Genomic DNA, 13312 nt, shown 5'->3' on the forward strand with positions numbered 1-13312 from the left:
TTATTTATTTATTTATTTATTTATTTATTTATTTATTTATTTATTTATTTATGGGTGTATGTTCTTTTTTAATAGATTACCGTAATAATGTTTTCTGATCTTTTCCACATTTTCTTTATTTACATTTTTTTAATCAAAACATCCTCTGCACGCATTAAACATATCAGAAATAATACATCACATCATTTTCTTAGGTGAAATTATACATTACATTTTCCAAATATTTCTGTTGCAAACCAACAAATTCTGTGGGAATTTGAATGATCAATCAGTAATTCTAGATTTCACATTTCTGATTACAATTTAAAGTGAAAGCCCAATACCATAATTACAAGTATGAATGTCTAGATATAAATGAAGTGTTGAAGAATTCTCTTTGAGTGATATTCTTTTCATCCCACTTGTAGAAAATCATCTGTATAGAGAAAGGAAATAGCTTCAGTTTTTCAAATATTAAAGTTTGAACATTTCTTGTTTAAGTATGACTTTAATATTAAAACTTACTCAATCCTCATTTAGCTGATTATTACCCACCATTAATGGCAGAGGAAATTGAGCTCCTCATTGCAGTCTCTGTTCTCCCAGGCATAAGTGTTTAAGTTGTAAGCCCCACAGCTATAGGGCTGGAGTGGGCATGGTGGCAGTGATACCAAATTCTCCATTTCCACCCCGTTCACTCTGTACCATTCTTCATCAAGAAAACGCAGTCCTGTCCACATACTGGCAGTTTGGGCTTGTTCCGTTTTTATTTTAAGGGGGTCTGCAAGTGTTTCAAAACCCATAACAGTCAAGTTAGAGTTGTGATTCCTGCAGTGCTGAAGAGCTTCATCCCAAGTCTTTTTCTCTTCCACCACTATGAAACTCCTCTGACACAAAGAAGGAAAATATGTCTCACAGTCCATGTCATTCCAACAATTTTTAAAAGTCGCAGTACAGCTTTCTTTCTTATTACAATCATTTGGCTCTCCAGGGAACCAATTTGTATAAGTAAACTCTTCTCCTGCAGACCATTGCCAGATGTTCACATGTGGTGCAGTTCTGTTTAGCCCAATCCAATTCGTAACATTTTGTCCTGCTATCATTCCAGCTCTTTGGTTTTCCTCTTCAGTAGTGATGCTAGCCAAATCATCATAGTGCTGCCTGCAGTAGGTCTGAGCTTTAGTCCAGTTCATCTGCTGTGACACATAAATGTATTCTCTTATCTCACTTAGATCCATTCCATATAGTAGCAACAGGTGGCAAATAAAAAAGAGCGATTTCATCACTGCTATGATTCAAGCTCTGTAAAGCAGGACTAAGGCTTCTGCCAGCTCAGCTCTCACATTTAAGACATCACTTTGACTGAGGATTATTTTAAATCACATGCAAATCAGCATTAGTGCAGTGTCATCCTCACGGTACAAAACTTACAGTGTGGGCAGGTACAATATGATTTGCATTTGTAATGTTTTCTAGGTAGAAACTAATCTCTGACTGGCAGGGCCAGTATGTGTGGCTGGTTACCGGTTAAATCTGTGCGTTTTGTGCAGCTAACTAGACTAACTTCCTGCCATGGGTCAATCAATGCTTAGAAATCTCATTATTTGCCATCTTTCATGCATTAGAGCCACTGGAGTTAGGCGTGGTCCAAACAGAGAGTGAAGACCCGCCCCAGCAGATAGTATCGGACAATGAGGACCACCCACTTGATAGCTAGGCACTCCTTCTTGATCTAGCTTTACCAGCTATGAGGGCTTATGGCTGATGTACATCCATAGTGGCATTTCTCCACTTGCACCAGCTGGGACAACATGGCCCGCAGCCCCCTATCCAACACACCCATCAGGGACAAAAAAGGGAGAGAGAATTAAGGGGAAATAAAACAGAACAGAGTGCAGTCCAGCGTCCACCACAGAGTGAAAGCAAGACACGTCCACTTAACTGGATGACTGCTCTTAGGTTTTGCTCCCAGTGTTTATTATATAGATAATTATGCCAATCAAATTGGCAGTGGCATATGCATTGTGTGGGTGAATGATTTGTAGTAGTGACGTAGCTTCTGTTGTTGATTGTTTGCCAGGATTTTTGTGTTTGTATCGGTGTTTACATTAAATATTGTTTTGATTTCCTGTATTCTCTACTTTCTGTTGGCTCCTTTTTTTTTCTTTTTTTTTTTACTTTTGGATGAGCGCTTTATTCCCTGTATTTTTTTTTTAAGTCAAGTCAAGTCAAGTTTATTTGTATAGCGCTTTTCACAACAGACATTGTCTCAAAGCAGCTTTACAGAAATCAACAGTGAAGGTGAATGGTGTGTGTTTGTCCCTGATGAGCAGCCATGGCGACGGTGGCAAGGAAAAACTCCCTTAGATGTTATGAGGAAGAAACCTTGAGAGAAACCAGACTCAAAAGGGGAACCCATCCTCATTTGGGTGACATCAAGAGTTTGATCATAAATCTTTCAACAGTACAGAACACTGGAGAGTGAGAACTAACATGAGTACTGGAGTATAAGATTATAAGTAAATGTTCTTTCTACAGTCTTTGGTATAAAAGTAGGAGTTACTGAGCTCAACATTTGTGATCATCATAGATCATCATTTTAACCCTTGAGGGTTTGAAAGCAATGAGTGTAGACTATTCCCATCAGAACTACGAACACACACTACAGTAACCACATTAAGGTATGTAATTTCTCTGGTATGGCGAGCATTCAGCTCATTCAGTGTGTGAAGTTAGTCTTTCTAATTTTATCTGTGAGAAGTGTAAGCTAGTTTGCTCTTTGACTGAGAAGATCTTAGAATTAGAGGAGCGCATCCAGAGTCTGGAGAGAAGTAGTGAGTGCGAGAGCAGTCTAGGTTCTGCAGGGGAATGTCTGGATGCCCTAGGTGGAGTTAGCATTCCGCCGACTCTGGCATTAGAGCCCTCGAAGCAGGGCGAGCGGCTGACGTCTCGGTGGCATACTCACAAAGCCAAAGCTAACGCTAAGCAGAGGTGGCAAAAGTACACACATCCTTTACTCGAGTAGAAGTACAGATACTCATTTTTTAAAAGACTCCAGTAAAAGTTGAAGTAGTGACTACACTTTTTTACTCAAGTTAAAGGAAAGAAGTATGGGCTCTGACATTTACTTAAGTAAAAAGTCGCCGTTAATACTACCTGTTTTAGTGTCATGCTGGTAACCGGACGTCATGTTTTATTTATATATATATATATATATATATATATATATATATATATATATATATATATATATATATATATATGTAAAAAAAATTACATTAATTTATACTTCATACTACCTCTATAGCAGTTTTACAGCATATAGAAACTATAGAACTCTGACTGAATCATCTTCTGAGAAATGTGAGGTCTCACTTTTATGCACTTCCATTTGTTGTTTCAGGTGGCTTTTAATATAGTCAAGACCTATGGAATACAAAGCCAAAAAGGTTTTTTTTTAATTCCAAGATGGTTAGGTACAATCATTTTGCCCACTCCTGCATGAAAAACATTTGCTCACTATGCTTTTTTTTAATGCCAAAATCTATTTTGTAATCTTCAGCAGTAAAGCATAAAGTTAACTGTTCAAAGCTTACCAAGTTTCAGGACACATTCATCACTTGTCCAGCACGTCTTAAATTTGATGAATAGAATCGCAGCAGCAATTAGCTCCAGTGTTGTGGGTAACGCGTTACAAGTAACATGCGTTACTTAATAATATTACTTTTCTGGAGTAACGAGTAAAGTAGCACGTTACTTTATACATTTACACATTAATATCTGAGTTACTTTTTTTTAAAAGTAATGCGAGTTACTTTTCAGTTAAATTATTTTGCTTAAAAAATAAATACTGAATTAAAATGAACGTAGTCACGTAGAATCGCGCACTCATACGTGCGAGCCGCGGGAACAGAAGCTGGTCAGAAGCGGAGATGGCAAACTAGGGATTACATTACTGTGATGGAAGTGTTCTTATTTTGAAATAGTGTAGGAAAAGGAGAAAGGAATAATGGTTAAGTGTAGATTATGTGTTGGTGAAAAGCTCTTGTCAACTGCAAAAAATACCACTTCAAAAAAACCAAAAAAAACCCCAAACATCTGCATGCAAAGCACAGCACTACAGATGTGTGCGTGTGTGTGTATGTGTATATGTGTGTGTGTGTGTGTATAATGTTGAATATATGGAAATGGAGACAGAAATATAGAAAACTTTTGCCGACTTTCCACCACTGCAGATCTATAGACTGCTCAGAATAAAAGTTTTCCGTGGGAGACACATTTACGATGCCATCGCAGCGGAGCGAGAGAGAGAGAGAGAAAAAGAGAGAGAGAGAGAGAGAGAGAGAGAGAGAGAGAGAGAGAGAGAGAGAGAGAGAGAGAGCAAATTTACAGCTCGTTTGCTCTTTGTGGGAAGATAAACTGCCACGGTCACTGATAATAGCGCGAACTTTGTAAAAGCGTTCAGAATGTTTCAAGCTGATGATGAAGCAGAGAATGATGTAGACGAGGACGAGGTCATATTTACGGAATTGCACGTTACATCCCTGACGGCGAAGGCAGATTGAAAAGCAGTGTACAGAAGTGCGACTGGAAAGTGTTCAGCCTTGTGGTCAAAATTTAGTCGATCAACTTATTGTTCTCTAAGAAGTTATTAAACATTTTAAATGTTTAAGACATGTCTTTTGCCCTAATATAACTTATTTCTTAATGGCAATTATCTATATTACACCTGTTACACCTGTAAGGCGTGAAAGAGATACAAGTAACGCAAAAGTAACGCAAAAGTAATATAACGCATTACTTTCCATAAAAAGTAACTAAGTAACGTAATTAGTTACTTTTTTGGGGAGTAACTCCATTTTGTAATGCGTTACTTGTAAAAGTGTTACTCAGTGTAATCAACACTGATTAGCTCTGGATCAACAAGCATCTGTCCAAAACGTTTTTTCGATTCCTGCTAGAAGAGCATCAACCAAAGGCGCACAGAACCTGGAGGAAATGCAAATTTGCTGAAGCTTTGTCTTTAGAAGTGTTACTGTAGGTACCAACCACCCCATTTGCACATTGTTCTCTCCCTGAAGAGGATGGGCTCATTGTCTTTGCAAATTCTTCCAGAAATGCAAGCTCCGCAGGAGTGAATCTGTCAAAAAATAAATAAATAAAAAGACTGTTATGCTTTGATGCAAGATAAAACAAATATCAGATTTTGTTTTGTAATGTTAATGAGTAGTACTATATCATTTATACTGTGTGTGAGTAAGAAATTAAAGTTTACTTCATATAATTAAAAAAATATTCATACACAGTAGAAATATTGTTTATAGTATTATTTTACATTATTCCTTATTTTAGAAATGTATTTATTGTAAGTCTGTTTAAATTTTTTCCATAACTGTCAAAGATCCATTCATAAATAATGTATTCATACTACAACCAATAGGCTAAGTTCTGAAATTTACATGGTACTTACATGGAAATTTATAATGCACTGCAGACAGCTGTAATGGCCCTTTCTCCTTGTTCCCTCACAATTCTCACAATCCTCTTCACAGCTAGAAAAAGGGAATTCCACCTAGTGTCATTTGGCCTCAAGAGCTGGAGTTTGCAGTTTTCTTTGATTAGCTCAGCAGCTGTGGTGGATCTTGCACTTTTGTGCCACAGACTTGAGCACTTTGCAAATGCTGAGCGGGACAGACGTTTGTAAGCTGAATTGAAATTGGCTTCCAAGACATCAACTGTAGACACCAGATTCAGGAGGTGGCAGGCACAGCGATGGTGTTTAGGCAATCGATATTCAAGGCCATCATCTTGGTCCAACATTGTTCCAGTTTCAACAAACTCAACACCCTCATTGTTTTCCTCCTCTTCATAGTCATCATCATCATCATCATCATCATCATCACCACTCTCTCTTTTTCCCACTTGACTTTGCCTGGCCCCTTCCACAGTTTCTGGATTATTGTTTTCTTCAAGCTCACCATAGATTCTAAATGCTTTTAGAAAATTGGAGCCGTTGTCGGTTGTTGTGCGAACAAACTTGTCACAGATGTTAAACTCAGTGTGAATTTCATACATGGCACCTGCAAGTGCAGAAAAATAATGTGTGCCTTTTAGTTGTTTACATGCCAGGGCAGCATAACATCTCTGTAGAGTTTCTGGATCTATCCAGTTTTCTGTGACACCTATGAAGCTCTGTTTTTGTGCTGTCCAGCAGTCAGTGGTGGTTGCAATGAACTCAATTTCACCCTTGGCTGCTTTCAGGTTGTTCTTCATTTCATGTGTTGCCTTTTGAACTTTGTTTTTTACAGTACCTCCAGACATTACTGCAACACTTGGTTGTAAGAGATGCACAAGGGATTTAAAACCCTCCTGTTCAACAACACTTAGTGGATGTAGACCCTGAATGACAAAGTTTACAATAGCTTCATCTACGCTGTGCTGTGAGACCCTCTTGGGTTCCCACAACTTCATTTGCTTTGATGAGGGGCCTTCATCTGAAGCTCTTCTTTTTAGAGCAGTTAAAGTGAGCTGGGTATATCTCTCCAAGTGATTGGTGTGCTTTCTCTAGAAGTGACAAGTAGATTTAAGAAACAGACAGACACATAGGACATAGAAAATTAATTCAACTAACAGAATTACAGTTCCTTAAAAGTAAACATTATGCAGGTGATATAATGATGGTGAATTAAGTTAATTAATATTCCAATAAAAATAACAGCTAGCTTACATTACAAATGTATAGTTAGCAAAGTTAACTAACATTCACTAATCAAGCAAACACATGTCCGAAATGTGCACTCATATACATTTATGCTAATGTAGTATCTGGAGTTCAACGTGATCCCTGTAAGGTTGGACTGTTGGCCAGATGTTACAATTTAAGGAGGAATTGCCATCCCAATGCGACGTGGTGATGTAGCCTACAGCAGGTTATGGTCGCAGAACTGCTGGATGTCCAAGTGGTGCTCCAAAAACAATGTGGGCTTCATAAATAATTGGAGCAATTTTGAGAGCAAGGCTGGCCTGTTTGGCCAGGACGGTATCCATCCCACTTGGGAAGGTGCTGCTCTCATTTCTTGTAGTATAAGTCATAGTTTTAAAACAGCACTAGTTAACAAGTGACCATCCAGAGCCAAGGCCACGGAGCAGACAGCCAGGCTAAACCGACCGTCCGCTAGCTGCACAGAGTCATCGCTCAGGATCCACTAAATAAGACTGTGTCTGTCCCCTGAGTGAAACCAAAATTTATAAATTCTCAGAAAGTCTGTTCAAGTAACCTGATTAACATTAAATTAAATAGGACTGAATACACAGCCAGCACCTCTGATCTAAAGATAGGATTGAATATTAGATCTCTCACATTAAAAGCGCTGACTATAAACGAAAATATTACCAACCAGAAGTTTAATATAATGTGTTTGACAGAAACGTGGATTAAACCGAATGAATATGTAGCATTAAATAAATCGAGTCCTCCTGGGTATAGTTACATACACCAGCCCTGTCTAAATGGCAGAGGAGGCGGAGTAGCAGCTATTTATAATAATAATCTAAGCGTCACACAAAAGACTAAAAACAAAAGTAAAGCATTTGAAGTTCTTTACACCAACATAAAATATTCAGTGTCCAAAAGTAGGTCTAATCAGTCAATTACAATAATTATTACTTATAGACCCCCAGGGCCCTACTCTGATATCCTCATAGAATTTGCAGATTTCAATACAAATTTAGCTCCTTCTTTAGACAAAGCATTAATTGTTGGTGACTTTAATATTCATTTTGATAATCAGGAAGACTCCTTAAGAGCAGCAGTTGTGTCCATTCTAGAGTCAGTTGGAATTAATCAGAATGTTATAGGACCCACTCATAGTGGTGGTCACTCTCTCGATTTGTTGTTAACATTTGGATTAAAAATAAAAAACTTAGTCATAATTCCACAGTCTGAAGCTATTTCAGACCATTATCTCATCTCTTTTAAAATCTGCCTCAGTCATTGCATTACTACCTCACTATTTTACTGTGTTAAACGTACTTTCACGTCAGCTACAGCAGCGAGTTTTATCAATAATCTTCCGGAAATTACGATGTTAATTAGATCTCCGTCTTACCCCCGCAGATCTTGACTGGGCCACTGAATACCTAGAATCAACATTACGTTATACTCTAGATGATGTAGTTCCCCTTAAGACCAAAATGATCAGGGAGAAAAAAATTAGCACAGTGGTATAATGATCATACACGCACCTTAAAACAGACCACTCGGAAATTAGAACGTAAATGGCATCAAACTAAATTAACAGTATTTCAAATAGCATGGAAGGAGAGCCTCCTAATTTATAGAAAATCTCTTAGTGCTGCTAGATCAGCATATTTCTCCACCCTCATAGAAAATAACAAGCATAATCCTAGATTTGTATTCAGCACGGTAGCAAAATGAACAGGGAATAAAAGCACTGCACTCACATGCACACCATCAATAGGTAGTAATTATTTCATAAACTTTTTTAATAATAAAATTTAAAACATCAGGCAAGAAATCCAGACGGTTAATATAAATCCAAATTATTTTACAAATAACCCTGTTGACAGCAGTGTAATTATAACAGACAATAAATTACAAAACTTTACTCCTATACATGAGAATGACTTAATTTCATTTATTTCCTCATCAAAATCATCAACCTGCATTCTCGATCCCTCGCCTACAAGTTTCCTCAAACAGATATTTCCAGAGGTAATTGAACCTGTTTTAAAAATAATAAACTCTTCCATTAGCACTGTTTATTTACCAAAATCCTTCAATCTGGCAGTTATCCACCACCTAATTAAGAAACCTGACCTTGACTCATGTCAGCTGTCCAACTACAGGCCAATATCAAATCTCCCCTTTATATCCAAAATTTTAGAAAAGGTTGTAGCACAGCAGTTCTGCTCATATCCAATTAGGAATTACATTTTTGAAATGTATCAGTCAGGATTTAGGCCTCATCATAGCACAGAGACGGCACTTGTTAAGGTGGTAAATGACCTGTTATTGGCCTCTGATCAGGGTTTTGTCTCTTTACTTGTTTTGCTCGACCTTAGTGCAGATTTTGACGTATATAGCACTTAACGGTCTCGCACCGCAGTATCTGAGTGAACTTTTGTACCAATATGATTCTCCTGCACCATGAATCAAAAGGTGCAGGCTATTTGTTGGTACCTCAAATAATGAAGACTACAGCAGGGGCAGATCTTTCTCTTATAAAGCCCACAGTTATGAAAAAACTTCCAATCAGTGTTCGGGACTCAGACACAGTGTTCAAATCGAGGTTGAAAAAGTATTTATTTAGTCAAGTCTTTTATCAGTTGATTTTTCTTATGTAAAGGAGCAGATCTGGAGGGATCATGGATATAGAGTGTTTGGTGAACTGGAACAATGTTGGACCAAGATGATGGCCTTGAATATCGATTGCCTAAACACCATCGCTGTGCCTGCCACCTCCTGAATCTGGTGTCTACAGTTGATGTCTTGGAAGCCAATTTCAATTCAGCTTACAAACGTCTGTCCCGCTCAGCATTTGCAAAGTGCTCAAGTCTGTGGCACAAAAGTACAAGATCCACCACAGCTGCTGAGCTAATCAAAGAAAACTGCAAACTCCAGCTCTTGAGGCCAAATGACACTAGGTGGAATTCCCTTTTTCTAGCTGTGAAGAGGATTGTGAGAATTGTGAGGGAACAAGGAGAAAGGGCCATTACAGCTGTCTGCAGTGCATTAAAAATTCCCATGTAAGTACCATGTAATTTTCAGAACTTAGCCTATTGGTTGTAGTATGAATACATTATTTATGAATGGATCTTTGACAGTTATGGAAAAAATTTAAACAGACTTACAATAAATACATTTCTAAAATAAGGAATAATGTAAAATAATACTATAAACAATATTTCTACTGTGTATGAATATTTTTTTAATTATATGAAGTAAACTTTAATTTCTTACTCACACACAGTATAAATGATATAGTACTACTCATTAACATTACAAAACAAAATCTGATATTTGTTTTATCTTGCATCAAAGCATAACAGTCTTTTTATTTATTTATTTTTTGACAGATTCACTCCTGCGGAGCTTGCATTTCTGGAAGAATTTGCAAAGACAATGAGCCCATCCTCTTCAGGGAGAGAACAATGTGCAAATGGGGTGGTTGGTACCTACAGTAACACTTCTAAAGACAAAGCTTCAGCAAATTTGCATTTCCTCCAGGTTCTGTGCGCCTTTGGTTGATGCTCTTCTAGCAGGAATCGAAAAAACGTTTTGGACAGATGCTTGTTGATCCAGAGCTAATCAGTGTTGATTACACTGAGTAACACTTTTACAAGTAACGCATTACAAAATGGAGTTACTCCCCAAAAAAGTAACTAATTACGTTACTTAGTTACTTTTTATGGAAAGTAATGCGTTATATTACTTTTGCGTTACTTTTGCGTTACTTGTATCTCTTTCACGCCTTACAGGTGTAACAGGTGTAATATAGATAATTGCCATTAAAAAATAAGTTATATTAGGGCAAAAGACACTTAAACATTTAAAATGTTTAATAACTTCTTAGAGAACAATAAGTTGATCGACTAAATTTTGACCACAAGGCTGAACACTTTCCAGTCGCACTTCTGTACACTGCTTTTCAATCTGCCTTCGCCGTCAGGGATGTAACGTGCAATTCCGTAAATATGACCTCGTCCTCGTCTACATCATTCTCTGCTTCATCATCAGCTTGAAACATTCTGAACGCTTTTACAAAGTTCGCGCTATTATCAGTGACCGTGGCAGTTTATCTTCCCACAAAGAGCAAACGAGCTGTGAATTTGCTCTCTCTCTCTCTCTCTCTCTCTCTCTCTCTTTTTCTCTCTCTCTCTCTCGCTCCGCTGCGATGGCATCGTAAATGTGTCTCCCACGGAAAACTTTTATTCTGAGCAGTCTATAGATCTGCAGTGGTGGAAAGTCGGCAAAAGTTTTCTATATTTCTGTCTCCATTTCCATATATTCAACATTATACACACACACACACACATATACACATACACACACACGCACACATCTGTAGTGCTGTGCTTTGCATGCAGATGTTTGGTTTTTTTTTGGTTTTTTTGAAGTGGTATTTTTTGCAGTTGACAAGAGCTTTTCACCAACACATAATCTACACTTAACCATTATTCCTTTCTCCTTTTCCTACACTATTTCAAAATAAGAACACTTCCATCACAGTAATGTAATCCCTAGTTTGCCATCTCCGCTTCTGACCAGCTTCTGTTCCCGCGGCTCGCACGTATGAGTGCGCGATTCTACGTGACTACGTTCATTTTAATTCAGTATTTATTTTTTAAGCAAAATAATTTAACTGAAAAGTAACTCGCATTACTTTTAAAAAAAAGTAACTCAGATATTAATGTGTAAATGTATAAAGTAACGTGCTACTTTACTCGTTACTCCAGAAAAGTAATATTATTAAGTAACGCATGTTACTTGTAACGCGTTACCCACAACACTGGAGCTAATTGCTGCTGCGATTCTATTCATCAAATTTAAGACGTGCTGGACAAGTGATGAATGTGTCCTGAAACTTGGTAAGCTTTGAACAGTTAACTTTATGCTTTACTGCTGAAGATTACAAAATAGATTTTGGCATTAAAAAAAAGCATAGTGAGCAAATGTTTTTCATGCAGGAGTGGGCAAAATGATTGTACCTAACCATCTTGGAATTAAAAAAAAACCTTTTTGGCTTTGTATTCCATAGGTCTTGACTATATTAAAAGCCACCTGAAACAACAAATGGAAGTGCATAAAAGTGAGAACTCACATTTCTCAGAAGATGATTCAGTCAGAGTTCTATATGCTGTAAAACTGCTATAGAGGTAGTATGAAGTATAAATTAATGTAATTTTTTTTACATATATATATATATATATATATATATATATATATATATATATATATATATATATATATATATATATATATATATATAAATAAAACATGACGTCCGGTTACCAGCATGACACTAAAACAGGTAGTATTAACGGCGACTTTTTACTTAAGTAAATGTCAGAGCCCATACTTCTTTCCTTTAACTTGAGTAAAAAAGTGTAGTCACTACTTCAACTTTTACTGGAGTCTTTTAAAAAATGAGTATCTGTACTTCTACTCGAGTAAAGGATGTGTGTACTTTTGCCACCTCTGCTTAGCGTTAGCTTTGGCTTTGTGAGTATGCCACCGAGACGTCAGCCGCTCGCCCTGCTTCGAGGGCTCTAATGCCAGAGTCGGCGGAATGCTAACTCCACCTAGGGCATCCAGACATTCCCCTGCAGAACCTAGACTGCTCTCGCACTCACTACTTCTCTCCAGACTCTGGATGCGCTCCTCTAATTCTAAGATCTTCTCAGTCAAAGAGCAAACTAGCTTACACTTCTCACAGATAAAATTAGAAAGACTAACTTCACACACTGAATGAGCTGAATGCTCGCCATACCAGAGAAATTACATACCTTAATGTGGTTACTGTAGTGTGTGTTCGTAGTTCTGATGGGAATAGTCTACACTCATTGCTTTCAAACCCTCAAGGGTTAAAATGATGATCTATGATGATCACAAATGTTGAGCTCAGTAACTCCTACTTTTATACCAAAGACTGTAGAAAGAACATTTACTTATAATCTTATACTCCAGTACTCATGTTAGTTCTCACTCTCCAGTGTTCTGTACTGTTGAAAGATTTATGATCAAACTCTTGATGTCACCCAAATGAGGATGGGTTCCCCTTTTGAGTCTGGTTTCTCTCAAGGTTTCTTCCTCATAACATCTAAGGGAGTTTTTCCTTGCCACCGTCGCCATGGCTGCTCATCAGGGACAAACACACACCATTCACCTTCACTGTTGATTTCTGTAAAGCTGCTTTGAGACAATGTCTGTTGTGAAAAGCGCTATACAAATAAACTTGACTTGACTTGACTTAAAAAAAAAATACAGGGAATAAAGCGCTCATCCAAAAGTAAAAAAAAAAAGAAAAAAAAAGGAGCCAACAGAAAGTAGAGAATACAGGAAATCAAAACAATATTTAATGTAAACACCGATACAAACACAAAAATCCTGGCAAACAATCAACAACAGAAGCTACGTCACTACTACAAATCATTCACCCACACAATGCATATGCCACTGCCAATTTGATTGGCATAATTATCTATATAATAAACACTGGGAGCAAAACCTAAGAGCAGTCATCCAGTTAAGTGGACGTGTCTTGCTTTCACTCTGTGGTGGACGCTGGACTGCACTCTGTTCTGTTTTATT

At 37.5% G+C, this 13312-nt stretch overlaps 1 protein-coding gene across 2 annotated transcripts in view; it reads left to right on the top strand.

Moving 5' to 3' along the window:
- The window catches only part of LOC310723321 (uncharacterized protein), a 487719-nt gene extending 474736 nt beyond the window's left edge, over positions 1-12983 (top strand). For both annotated transcript variants that reach the window (XM_083536146.1, XM_083536148.1), the window contains exon 4: positions 12627-12983. The gene's annotated coding sequence lies outside the window, so the exon portion shown is untranslated. The remainder of the gene's footprint in view (positions 1-12626) is intronic.
- Positions 12984-13312: the final 329 nt, after the last annotated feature.

Source organism: Silurus aristotelis (genome assembly GCF_946808225.1).
Source record: "Silurus aristotelis genome assembly, chromosome: 3".
Taxonomy (NCBI): domain Eukaryota; kingdom Metazoa; phylum Chordata; class Actinopteri; order Siluriformes; family Siluridae; genus Silurus; species Silurus aristotelis.